Genomic DNA, 12,082 nt, shown 5'->3' on the forward strand with positions numbered 1-12,082 from the left:
TTTCGATGTGGACGTTATCAAAAGAATAGTTAGAGTCTAACCTTTAAAATCTGGATTTCAGACTGTGTTTATAAATATGGTATTACATTTTGGAAAGCTGCGTGCAATTCTTGGCGGAGGCCAAAAAGGATTTGTCCTTGAGCCATCGTAAGAGCTGAAGAACAGTTTAAAAAAACTATATATGAGAGGACTATCTTAACTTACTCCACAAGCTTTTGTTTGTTCCCCATGATTTTTCTTTCTAATGGAGACCCCAATTCAAGCTGGCAAGCAGAGAGTTACCAGCGTCAAACTGAAGTTGCATTTAAGTCAAAAAGCGCAGGTTAATAGCAGAAAAAAAATCTGCTATCATTTCATTGCCGATATCCAGTTCTACATACCAATCTAGATATCAAATCAAAACTTTTTTAATTTAGTGTAAAGGTTTTTTAGTAGATTAAAAGGATTCAACACCTTAAATCATTTTGGGAGCCTCAACGTAGGCTGACCATCTCAAAGACAAGGTATAAAAATACCTAATACCTAAAAGGTATGCTAGAACATTTTTAGAAACTGCCCTTTCCGGAGCTTTAAAAAGGAAATCCTGCTCCAATTAATCGAAAAACCAAATTCACTCTAACTAATGATGCTAAGTTTCATTAAACCTGAATATTTCTATCTCTGACTCAAAACGAGAGAAGCTAAACGGTTTTTCTAAGATTTTTGGAAAAGTAGGCGTCAGCTTTTAGTTTTCTGTCATTTATTCGGATCTCTTATCCAGAATCTACAACTTTGACAAGGCCGCCAATTAATTATGAATAGTTTGGTCACACAAACTAAAAAAGCTTGTAATGGAAAAAACACGGGGACTCTTTAGAGTATCAAATCCCCTCAACAACACATTAACAAGCAAGTCCAGATACTCCTCTAAAAAAGTTAAAAATAATAATATAATTCCGGCTCAATGAATGAATGGATGCAAGTTACAACAGCAGTCTCGTCGCCCGTTTTCAGGTGGAACATATACCTTAAGATGTGCAACAATTCCCTATAAATCCTCACATTCTCCTTTGTAACTCTGTCCTCTTGTACGAATAAAGGAACTCTTATTCCTAATGGCTCTTACTAAGTAGAGATATTAGAAAGTTGGTCTACAGAAAAAAATCAACTTTTGAACTAAGAGACCCATAATTTATTTTTAACGCTATTCACTGACCCTTGAAGAGCTGATCAAAGAATATTTTTACGAAAATTTTTAAGATTCTGGCGCTGCGTGCCCCAGCAACACTATTAATAGTGCTAGTCCCCCCTAAGCCTACCTGAACCCCCCCCCCCTAAACTCTTTTAGAACAGACGTACAAACAAACAAACAAATAAGCAAACAAACAAATTTTTTTTTAGTTTTTTTCTTTTGATGTTAGTTTTTTTTGTTGTTTTTTTTTTTAGTACAGACGCACAAACAAACAAACAAACAGTATATTTTATATATATTTAGATATATAAATAGATATATATGGAATATTTTTGTTGCAAAAACTAAAATTTATTTTTAGAAATTGGAAAGTCACTAAGTAGCATACAAAAATGACTGACTGACTTGTTGATCTCACCATATATTCCCTGTATCCCGGTCGTGATTTGTGTCCGGGTGTCCCAGTCTGTAATTTCTCTTTGAGGTTCCCGGTCGTCATTTATATTCCCTGTGTCCCGGTCGTCATTTGTGTCCCGGTGTCCCGGTATGTAATTTCATCAGTTGACAAACATGACGTCAGTCGACAAACAACTTCATGACGCATACAGCTCAATCCTTATAATGACGTCAGTCGACAAACATGACGTCAGTCGACACACAAACATAACGTCACTAGAAAACACACACACACAGACAACTTATTTATATATATACTATATATATATATATATATATATATATATATATATATATATATATATATATATATATATATATATATATATATATATATATATATATATATATATATATATATATATATATATCTTATATATATAAAAATAAGTTGTCTGTGGATGTGTGGGTCTGTCTGTCGGGTGACGTCATGTTTGTGTGTTGACTGACGTCATGAAGTTAGTTGTCGTCATTTTTGTTATGACGGTGACGCCATTAAAGATATTTAAGACATGCGTTCACGTAGAAATCTATTAATGTTTAACTGTAAAATGACTGATGAACTTACAATGGCAACACCCGAGGAAGATGCTCAAAGAGTCTATGCCAAAAAACTTGCTGCTGATAGAGAAAGTAAGAAAAGAAAGCGTGCCGAGGAATCAAAAGAACAGCAAGGAAACAGGCTTGAGGCTGATAGAGAAAGTAAGAAAAGAAAGCGTGCCGAGGAATCAAAAGAACAACAAGGAAACAGGCTTGAGGCTGATAGAGAAAGAAAGAACAGAAAGCGTGCCGAGGAACTACCAGAGCAACGCGAAACCAGACTTGCTGCTAAAAGAGAAAGTGAAAAAAGAAGGCGTGCCGAGGAACTACCAGAGCAACATGAAACCAGACTTGCTGCTAAAGAGAAAGTGAAAAAAGAAGGCATGTCGAGGAACTACCAGAGCAACATGAAACCAGACTTGCTGCTAAAAGAGAAAGTGAAAAAAGAAGGCGTGCCGAGGAATCACAAGAACAGCAAGAAATCAGGCTTGCTGCTGATAGAGAAAGTAAGAAAAGAAAGCGTGCCGAGGAATCAGAGCAGCCTGAAAGTTATCGCCTGGCATTCAGGTACAGCCAGTCGATGATTATAGCTTGAGTAGATGTGTTCAACTCGGGACTATGTCTAAAATTTGTCCCTATTGCAAGGCCTTGAAATTCAATGGTGAAACCATGGGAATGTGCTGCGCCTCAGGAAAAGTTAAACTTCCTCTATTGGCTGAACCACCAGAGCCATTTAAGACTTTCCTTACTGGAACTACGTCAGAATATAAGCGTTTTTTGTCACAAATCATAAAATATAACTCATGTTTCCAAATGACGTCGTTTGGAGCTCAAATTTCGAAAATCCAGATCAATTTATGTCTACTTTCAAAGTAAAAGGGCAAATTTATCATAGAGCAGGGGTCCCTTCTACCATTCTCAGGCGAGAATCATAAATTTTTACAATTGTACTTCATCAGTGATAGAAATTCTGAATTGAATGCACGTTGCGAAATTTCTCCCAACGTTGAAAGGAAAATCGTTCCCAATTGCAAAATCTTTTCCCATAATTTAGTGCGTCTGTTCAAAACAGCCATCGATTTGATGCCTACTGATACGCATAAAATTGTCATTTCCGCTGACAAAACGCCTCCTGGCCAACATGTACGTAGATACAATGCTCCAACTATCGATGAAGTGGCAATCGTTATGGTCGGTGAGAAGTTTTTACCTCGAGATATTATTCTTCATAAGCGAAACGCTCAGTTGTTAAGAATTGCTGAAACTCATCGATGCTACGATGCCCTACAATATCCTATCATTTTTCGGGATGGAGCCGACGGCTATCACTTTAATATTAAATTGATGAATCCAGCCACTAACAAAAAAATGAATAAGAAATGCAGTGCAATGCATTATTATTCCTATAGACTAATGATTCGGCAGGATGAAGAAAATTATATTTTAAAATGCCGTCAATTGTTTCACCAATTCGTCGTTGATATGTATGCTAAAATTGAATCAGAACGTTTGCTATATATCCGCCTGAATCAGACCAAGCTCCGCTCTGAACAATACATTCATTTGCGAGATGCAGTTATAAATGACGGTAATACCACAAACGTTGGAAGATTAACAATTTTACCTTCGTCATATGCTGGCACTCCCCGTCATATGCATGAATATGCTCAAGATGCTATTGCGTATGTTCGTCTCTATGGTCGTCCAGATTTATTTATTACATTTACATGTAATCAATCTTGGGACGAGATACTGCAGCTTTTACTTCAAGGACAATCGGCGGTTCATAGACATGACATTACGGCCCGTGTCTTCCGGCAAAAGTTGAAATCACTGATAAACTACATAGTAAATTTTGAAGTGTTTGGGTCAGTGCGATGCTGGATGTACTCAGTGGAATGGCAAAAACAAGGTTTGCCACACGCACATATACTAATCTGGCTACATAAAAAAATTACTTCGAACGAAATTGATGATGTGATTTCCGCTGAAATACCTGATGAAAATGTCGATAAGGGGTTACATGATATTATTGTAAAAAATATGATACATGGACCTTGCGGTGCACTGAACGAAAATTCACCATGCATGGCCAAAGGAAAGTGCACAAAGCAATATCCTCGATTTTTAGTATCCAACACAATTACTGGCAATGATGGTTACCGACAATATAGAAGAAGATCTACTGAAGATGGCGGTAAAACAGCAATAATAAAGAAGCGTAACGGTACCACCATCGAAGTAGATAACCAGTGGGTTGTTCCATATTCTCCATTATTATCAAAAACATTTAATGCACACATAAACGTTGAATACTGTAACTCCGTAAAGACAATCAAATACATATGTAAATACGTCAACAAAGGCAGTGACTTGCAGCCCGAAATCAAAGATATCGACGAATCGTACAATATCAGGCTGGAAGATACATAAGCACTAATGAAGCTGTTTGGCAAATTCTTTCATTTCCGATACATGAACGTAGTCCAGCTGTTGTTCATTTAGCGGTACATTTAGAGAATGGTCAACGTGTTTATTTCTCGGAAACCAACGTGCAACAAAGAGCCCTGAATCCACCGGATACAAAGTTAACCGGTTTCTTTTCGCTTTGCAAAAATGATTCTTTTGCAAAAAAACTGCTATATACTGAAGTGCCTTCGTATTACACGTGGAATACTAAAAATAAAGTATTTGAACGTCGAAAACAGGGTAAGTCAGTCGACGGCCAACCTACCATCTTCAAAGATACCACGATAGGAAGACTCTACACCGTTCACCCCAATCAACATGAATGCTTCTTTCTACACCTGCTTTTGGTGAATGTACCCGGTCCGACATCCTTTGAGTATTTGAGAACAGTAAACGGTACTATACATGACACTTACCGTAGTGCCTGCCAAGCTCTGAATTTATTGGAGAATGACCAACACTGGGATAACTGCATCAATGACGCGTGCAAAACGTCAACTCCAAGTCAAATTCGTGCATTGTTTGGCATCACTTTAACAACTTGCTCTCCATCAGCTCCTACAGAGTTATGGGAAAAATATAAGTCAAAAATGTCCGAAGATATACTCCATCGAAAACAGTTAGAGACGTCAGATATGACTTTTGATTTTACATCAGAAATTTATAACTACACTTTAGTTATTATAGAAGATTTATGCGTACGTATGGCAAACAAACCTCTTCAGGATTTGGGAATGCCTTCACCTAACCGTATCGCTGCTGTTTCGACATGTGTAGAATTGGATCGTGAACAAAGTTACAGTACGAGTGATCTATTGTCGTATGTACAAAATAACATTTCCAAGTTAACGTCGGAACAAAAAGACATTTATGATACGATAATGCATTGTGTCGATGATAACGTTGGAGAAATTTTCTTTTTGGATGCGCCAGGAGGTATTGGTAAAACGTTTGTGATAAAACTGATTCTGGCATCAATTCGATCAAAAAATGATATAGCGTTGGCAATTGCGTCGTCCGGAATAGCCGCAACATTGCTGCCTGGTGGAAGAACTGCTCATTCCGCTTTGAAATTGCCTCTGAATTTGCATTCTACAGACACTCCCACGTGCAATATTTCCAAATCATCTGGGATGGGTAAAGTATTGCAGCAATGCAAACTTATTATTTGGGATGAGTGCACAATGGCACACAAAAAATCGCTCGAGGCTCTGGATCAATGCTTGAAAGATTTGCGAGGGAAGTCGAAACCCTTTGGCAGCACATTAATATTGCTTGCGGGAGATTTCAGGCAAACATTACCTATAATACCTAGATCAACTCCTGCAGACGAAATGAATGCTTGCCTGAAAAATTCTAATTTATGGGCACACGTAAAAACATTAAAATTAACTACAAATATGCGTGTTCGATTGCAAAACGATGACTCTGGTCAAACATTTTCAGATCAATTGCTGGCAATTGGAAACGGAAAGCTCCCAGTAGACTCAATTTCAGGACGTATACAACTACCTGCTGATTTCTGTAATTTAGTGACGTCCAAAAATGAATTGATTGAAAAAGTATTTCCGAATATTCTAAACAATTATAAAAATAATAAATGGCTAAGTGAAAGAGCGATTCTTGCACCCAAAAATATAGACGTCCACGAAATCAACAACATTGTTTTGACCAAGATTCGAGACCAGGCAGTCCTTTACAAGTCAGTCGACACAGTTTTGGAACCAAATGAAGCGGTTAATTATCCATCTGAATTTTTGAATTCCGTGGATCTTTCAAGGTTTCCACCATACGTGCTACAACTAAAAATAGGCGTACCAATAATACTTTTAAGAAATATCAACCCAGCAAAGCTTTGCAATGGTACGCGACTTGCCGTAAAAAAAAACAATGGAAAACCTAACAGAGGCCACAATCTTGAAAGGGCCTTTTGAGGGTGAGGCAGTTCTTATTCCTCGCATTCCCATGATTCCAACGGATCTGCCTTTTCAATTTAAAAGATTGCAATTCCCAATTCGATTAGCATTTGCAATCACCATTAGCAAAGCTCAAGGTCAATCATCAGAAAAATGAGGTATAGATCTTAATACTGATTGTTTTTCCCATGGACAATTGTACGTTGCATGTTCGAGGGTCGGTAAACCTGACAATCATTTATACGCAGCGACAATTGGACAGCGAAGAATGTTGTATATTCGCAAGTTTTACGCAGTTAATTTGTATTGTATCTATCTATCTATCTATCTATATAAAAACGAGTTGTGTGTATGCATGTTTGTTTGTTTGTAAAAAGAGCGTTTGCATATGACGTCATTATTAGTACATAAGGCTTTGTATATGCACAGACAATGGGAAAGCCAAGAATGTTGTATATTCGCAATTTTTACGTAGTTTGAAACACATATATAAATCTATCTATATTCACAGGTGGGACACAGGGACACAACTACAATGGCGCGTAACTAATATGGCGCGTAACGACTTACGCGCGTGGGGGGGCTTGGGGGGGGCGAAGCGCCACCCCAACAGCTAGTATATATATATATATATATATATATATATATAATATATATATATATATATATATATATATATATATATATATATATATATATATATATACATATATATATATATATATATATATATATATATATATATATATATATATATATATATATATATATGTATACTAGCTATTAGGGTGGCGCTTCGCGCCACCCCATCACCTAGTTGGTGGGGCACTTCGCGCCCCCCCAGGCCCCCCCGTGCGTAAGTCGTTACGCGCCATATTAGTTACGCGCCATTGTAGTTGTGTCCCTGTGTCCCACCTGTGAATAGAAATAGATATAAATATATGTTTTTAACTACGTAAAACATGCGAATATACAACATTCTTCGCTGTCCCATTGTCTGTGCATATAAATAGATTGTCAGGTTTACTGACTCTTGTTCATGCAACATATAATTGTCCATGGGAAAAACAATCCGTATTCAGATCTATACCTCATTATTTTAATGATGTGTCCCTGTGCCCCGGCCGTCATTTATATTCCCTGTGTCCCGGTCGTCATTTGTGTCCCGGTGTCCCAGTTTGTAATTTCTCTTTGAGCGTCCCGGTCGTCATTTATATTCCCTGTGTCCCGGTCGTCATTTGTGTCCCGGTTTGTAATTTCTATTCGAACAATCCCTGTGTCCCGGTCGTCATTTATATATCACGCCTGTGCCCCCGGCTTCCTCGTTGTAGTTGTGTCCCTGTGTCCCGGTCGTCATTTATATTCCCTGTGTCCCGGTCGTGATTTGTGTCCGGGTGTCCCAGTCTGTAATTTCTCTTTGAGGTTCCCGGTCGTCACTTATATTCCCTGTGTCTCGGTCGTCATTTGTGTCCCGGTCTTTAATTTCTCTTTGAGTGTTTTTTCTTTTTAGTTTTTTTTAGTTTTTTACCTTTTTTCTTTTTTCAGTTTTCTTTTTCTTCTTTATTTTTCAGCGTCACTATGAAGTATATATCGACGAACCTTTGTTTTTTTAACTTAAATCTGGTAGGCATTGATGACCTTATCCAAGTCAAAGTCCCAAACCCAATCATCATCGCAATCATTTTCAGTTTTGATGTTTTGACTCTCGCTGTCCAGGTGGATTTTCATCTAACTGCGCGGTTTTGCGTTCTTTAGCCGCAAGCCTGTTTTCTTACTGTTCTTGTGATTCCCCGGCACGCTTTCTTTTCTTACTTTCTCTATCAGCTGCAAGCCTGTTTTCTTGCTGTTCTTGTGATTCCTCGGAACGCTTTCTTTTCTTACTTTCTCTATCAGCAGCAAGTTTTTTGGCATAAACTCTTTGAGCAGCTTCCTCGGCTGTTGCCATTGTAGGTTCTTCAGTCATTTTACAATTAAACATTTTTCCATGAACAAATGTCTTAAATACCGTTAATGACGTCACCGTCATAGCAAAAATGACGACAACTAACTTCATGACGTCAGTAGACACAGAAACATGACGTAACCTGACAGACAGACACACAGACAGACAACTTATTTTTATATATATAGATATATATATATGTATATATGCATATATATATATATATATATATATATATATATATATATATATATATACTAGCTGTTGAGGTGGCACTTCCCGCCACCCCAACACCTACTTGGTGGGGTACTTCGCACCCCCCCAAGTCCCCCCACGCGCGTAAGTCGTTACGCGCCATTGTAGTTGCGTCCCTGTGTCCCACCTGTGAATAGAGATATATATATATATATATATATATATATATATATATATATATATATATATATATATATATATATATATATATATATATATATATATATATATATGTATGTTTTTAACTACGTGAAACATGCGAATATACAACATTTTTCGCTGTCCCATTGTCTGTGCATATAAATAGATTGTCAGTTTCACTGACTCTTGAACATGCAACATATAATTGTCCATGGGAAAAACAATCCGTATTAAGATCTATACCTCATTATTCTAATGATGTGTCCCTGTGTCCCGGTCGTCATTTATATTCCCTGTGTCCCGGTCGTCATTTGTGTCCGGGTATCCCAGTTTGTAATTTCTCTTTGAGTGTTCCGGTCGTCATTTATATTCACTGTGTCCCGGTCTGTAATTTCTATTCGAACAATCCCTGTGTCCCGGTCGTCATTTATATATCACGCCTGTGCCCCCGGTGTCCCCGTTGTAGTTATGTCCCTATGTCCCGGTCGTCATCTATATTCCCTGTGTCCCGGTCGTGATTTTTGTCCGGGTGTCCCAGTCTGTAATTTCTCTTTGAGGTTCCCGGTCGTCATTTATATTCCCTGTGTCACGGTCGTCATTTGTGTCCCGGTATATAATTTCATCAGTTGACAAACATGACGTCAGTCGACATAAAAACATGACGTCACTCGACACACACACAGACAACTTATTTTTATATATATACTAGCGGTTGGGGTGGCGCTTCGCGCCACCCCAACACCTAGTTGGTGGGGGCGCTTCGCGCCCCCCCCAAGCCCCCCCGCGCGCGTAAGTCGTTACGCACCATAATAGTTACGGGCCATTGTAGTTGTGTCCCTATGTCCCACCTGTGAATATAGATATATATATATATATATATGGTTTTAACTACGTAAAACTTGCGAATATACAACATTCTTTGCTGTCCCATTGTCTTTGCATATAAATAGATTGTCAGGTTTACCGACTCTTGAACATGCAGATTGCTAATCGACCATTCCCTGTCCCGGTGTCCCGGTCGTCATTTACATCCCCCTGTTTCCCCCGGTGTCCCTGTTGTAGTTGTGTCCCTGTGTCCCGGTCGTCATTTATATTCCCTGTGTCCCGGTCGTCATTTGTATCCCGGTGTCCCGGTCTGTATATACATTCGTTTTTTAGTTTTGTTTTTCTCCTTTATTTTTTTCCTTTTTTTTCTTTTTTAGCTTATTTAGATTTTTAGATTTTTTAGTTTTTTTATTAGTTTTTAGTTTTTTTTTTCTTTTTAGTTTTTTCGTCCCGGTCGTCATTTATATCCCCCTGTTTCTCCCGGTGTCCCCGTTGTAGTTGTGTCCCTGTGTCCCGGTCGCCATTTATATTCCCTGTGTCCCGGTCGTCATTTTTATCCCGGTGTACCGGTCTGTATATACATTCGTTTTTTATTTTTTTTTTTCTCCTTTATTTTTTTCCTTTTTTTCTTTTTTAGTTTATTATTTTTTCCTTTTTTTCTTTTTAGTTTTTTATTGGTTTTTACCTTTATGTTAGCTTATTTTTCAGTTTTTTCCTTTTTTTTTAGTTTTTTTTTTTATTTTTTATTTTTTTTTAGTTTTTTACCTTTTTTTAGTTTTTTTAGTTTTTTTAGTTTTTTAGCTTTTTTACTTTTTTTATTAGTTTTTAGTTTTTTTGTAGTTTTTGCCTTTTTTTAGTTTTTTCAGTTTTTTTTTTAGTTTTTTATTGGTTTTTACCTTTATTTTAGCTTATTTTTCAGTTTTTTCCTTTTTTTTAGTTTTTTTTAGTTTTTAGTTTTTTTAGTTTTTTACCTTTTTTTAGTTTTTTTAGTTTTTTTAGTTTTTTAGCTTTTTTATTTTTTTTATGTTTTTAGTTTTTTTTGTAGTTTTTGCCTTTTTTTTAGTTTTTTTAGTTTTTTAGCTTTTTTATTAGTTTTTAGTTTTTTTTGTAGTTTTTGCCTTTTTTTAGTTTTTTTAGTTTTTTAGCTTTTTTATTTTTTTTATTAGTTTTTAGTTTTTTTTGTAGTTTTTGCCTTTTTTTAGTTTTTTCAGTTTTGACGTCACCTGATCCAGTTTTTTCAGGTGACGTCACCTGATCCACGATCCACAGATCCACAGACAACTTATTTTTATATATATAGATAGTTTTTTTTTTTTACTTATGTCCTGGTCGTCATTTATACTCCCTGTGTCCCGGTGCTTTGTTGATTGCTAATCGAACATTCCTTTTGTCCTGGTCGCTTTCTCTTTGAGTTTCGTCATTTATTTTTTTCTTTTTTAGTTCTTTTAGTTTTTACCTTTTTTAGTTTTTTTTAGTTTTTTAGATGAAAATTTTTTTTAGTTTTTTCCTTTTTTTCTTTTTAGTTTTTTATTGGTTTTTACCTTTATTTTAGCTTATTTTTCAGTTTTTTCCTTTTTTTTAGTTTTTTTTAATTTTTTATTTTTTTTAGTTTTTTACCTTTTTTTAGTTTTTTTAGTTTTTTTAGTTTTTTACTTTTTTTATTAGTTTTTAGTTTTTTTTTTTGTAGTTTTTGCCTTTTTTTAGTTTTTTCAGTTTTTTTTTAGTTTTTTATTGGTTTTTACCTTTATTTTAGCTTATTTTTCAGTTTTTTCCTTTTTTTTTAGTTTTTTTTAGTTTTTAGTTTCTTTAGTTTTTTACCTTTTTTTAGTTTTTTTAGTTTTTTTAGTTTTTTAGCTTTTTTATTTTTTTTATTAGTTTTTAGTTTTTTTTGTAGTTTTTGCCTTTTTTTAGTTTTTTTAGTTTCTTAGCTTTTTTATTAGTTTTTAGTTTTTTTTGTAGTTTTTGCCTTTTTTTAGTTTTTTTAGTTTCTTAGCTTTTTTATTAGTTTTTAGTTTTTTTGTAGTTTTTGCCTTTTTTTAGTTTTTTTAGTTTTTTAGCTTTTTTATTTTTTTTATTAGTTTTTAGTTTTTTTTGTAGTTTTTGCCTTTTTTTAGTTTTTTCAGTTTTGACGTCACCTGATCCAGTTTTTTCAGGTGACGTCACCTGATCCATCCATCCACAGACAGACAGACAACTTATTTTTATATAGATAGATATATATATATATATATATATATATATATATATATATATCTATATATATAAAAATAAGTTGTCTGTGGATGGATGGATGGATGGATGTGTGGATGGATGTGTCAGGTGACGTCACCTGAAAAAACTGGATTAGGTGACGTCAAAACTGAAAAA

Source organism: Artemia franciscana, chromosome 4 (assembly GCF_032884065.1).
Source record: "Artemia franciscana chromosome 4, ASM3288406v1, whole genome shotgun sequence".
Classification (NCBI taxonomy): domain Eukaryota; kingdom Metazoa; phylum Arthropoda; class Branchiopoda; order Anostraca; family Artemiidae; genus Artemia; species Artemia franciscana.